Here is a 2,726-nt window from a genome sequence, read left to right as displayed (position 1 = left end):
TTTTTTTTAAAGNATAATAATAATAATAATAATAATAATAATAATAATAATAATAATAATAATAATAATAATAAAGTTGGAAGGGACCTTGGAGGTCATCGAGTCCAACCCCCTGCCCAGGCAGGAACCCTACACCATTTCAGACAAATGGCTGTCCAGTCTCTTCTTAAAAACTTCCAGTGTTGGAGCATTCACCGCTTCTGGAGGCAGGTGGTTCCACTGGTTAATTGTTCTAACATTCAGGAAGTTTCTCCTTAGTTCTAAGTTGCTTCTCTCCTTGATGAGTTTCCATCCGTTGCTTCTTGTCCTGCCTTCAGGCGCTTTGAAGAATAGCTTGACTCCCTCTTCTTTGGGGCAGCCCCTGAGATATTGGAACACTGCTATCATGTCCCCCCTCATCCTTCTCTTCGTTAAACTAAACATACCCAATTCCAGCAACCGTTCCTTATATGTTTTAGCTTCCAGTCCCCTAATCATCTTTGTTGCTCTTGTCTGTACTCTTTCCAGAGTCTCAGCATCTTTTTTACATCGCGGTGACCAAAACTGGATGCAGTATTCCAAGTGTGGCCTTACTAAGGCATTGTAAAGTGGTATTAATACTTCACGTGATCTTGATTCTATCCCTCTGTTAATGCAGCCCAGCACTGTGTTGGCTTTTTTGGCAAGCTAACTTACCTTATGGATGCCTATCATCCATTGCTACTTATCTGTCTCTGCTGTGTTATAGTATAGATTTCCAAAGACGTTTGGAAACCAAAGAAGGCCTTAGCTGAGAACCTCTTTAACTACACACTGGAGACAACATCATTTTGCAGTTCAACCAGGTTTATTTCTGAGCAGGCCATCAATTCAGGTGCACATCAATGGAGACAAGAATAAGCTTTTCTTTTCTCCTAACCCGTCTCCCTTTTTCAGCAGGTGGATATTAATGCAAATAATTTGATTACACTATTGTGTTTTCCCGTTGAAAGGCTGACATCTTAACCTTAAGCTTCCTAAGGGCTGAAGCAGAAGTTAATGAGGTGCCATTAAAAAAGCCTTCCAGATGTTGCCTTTAAACAAGGATTTAAAGGTTCGAGATCGTGTGGTTTTAGATGCCATGCTCTGTAGACGTAACATGATAGATGATAGTACCAGTAACACCTATCCGACATATTTTTAAACATTTTTGCTAACTTTTCTGGTGGCAAAGTGCCATCTATAAAACATTTTGGCTCCTAGGCACTTGATAAGTTGGTGGTAAAGCAGCATCCCTGTTGACTGACAAGGGGCTTTGATTATGTTTGATACTTCCAGATAATATTACCCACACGCCATAATCCATCTTAAATAGGATTATAGACAGTCTTCCATAATCTAATCCTTTAGATCAGATGGGCAATCTTCCCCATTGTGTAGATACAAACTACTGCAAGATGTTAAGGAAAGAGATAAGTTGGGTTTACCAGATTTGAAACTATATTTTGATGCTTGTTGTTTGGCTAAAAGAGTGGGTGAACCTCCAGAATAAGAGGCTATTTGAATTAGAAGGTCATGGATTAAAATTTGGATGGCACGGTTATTTTTGCAATGACAAAATTAAAATAAATATTGTCTAGGAGTCATCCCTGGGTTGAAAACCTGCTGAATGATTGATTGATTGATTGATTGATTGATTGAATGATGAATGAGTAGCATTCATAAGTAGTAGAAAATAAATGTACGCACATGTATGTATGGTTATAAATAAAATGTACACATGATGTAAAACAGGACTTCATTATTATAACTGAGGGGTTTTAATAAAAAATATAGTTTCATCGTTCATCGTCTTTTCAAAATCTTTTAATTTTCCATTCAATATTGCATTCAATATCCTGTCATTCTTTTCCAATGAGACAAAAACCATGCCAAATTAGAATATTCCATTTTACATATTTGGTCATTTGTAGTTTTATCCGTTACATTGTTTTATCCACAGTTAAGGAAGAACTCTCGTTACAAAACAAACAAAAGCCCAAAGGACTAGGATGTAAAAAACAAAACAAAATAATAATAGTTCCATATTTTAACGCATAACAGAAATGAAAGCATGACGCGAGAGGCGTTTTGCTTTTTTCCCCCCAACAAATCTTATTAAAAGCAAACAATATTCCCACTCATTCTTTTCCAGAAGACTTTCCACCCACCCAACATTCCTTATAAACACCACAACGTTGTAAAATACGCAAATACATAATTCAAATTTCACAAGCCGTTCCTTAGAGAACACACATGCAAAACTGTACACTAAAAAAAAAAGAAAACACATTATAAATAATGGGAAATGCTAAAAAAAGAGAGAGATGCAGTTCCATGATCCGATATTTTCAGAGGGGACTCTGGAGAACTCCTAGTTTTCAACCGGACAGAAGATAACTTTGTTTATTGCAAGGCAGGACAATTTAAGGTAGCCTCCCTGAAACTGGAACCTGCCTGTTGTCTTCTACTGCAGTTACCTATTCATATCCCAGCAAGCAAACTTCAAATTAACAAGAGAGCACCAGGTTGGAGAAACAGAATCAGGAAACACTCATGGTTAGGCAGGAGATACACTGAAGGTCCTAAATTATCTGTGAAACCGACATTGACCTTCAAGTTGGACTTGTGAGTCCTTTCCTCTTTTGTGGGGTTAGTAGGAGGACGTTGAGGTTAATGAGGACACCTTACGTGAAATGGGGGCCATGTTCCTGTCTGATCTACAACTT

The sequence above is a fragment of the Protobothrops mucrosquamatus genome, unplaced genomic scaffold (assembly GCF_001527695.2).
Source record: "Protobothrops mucrosquamatus isolate PMUCROS unplaced genomic scaffold, P.Mucros_1.0 scaffold5378, whole genome shotgun sequence".
Lineage (NCBI taxonomy): Eukaryota > Metazoa > Chordata > Lepidosauria > Squamata > Viperidae > Protobothrops > Protobothrops mucrosquamatus.
Note: the sequence above shows the minus strand (reverse complement) of the source record.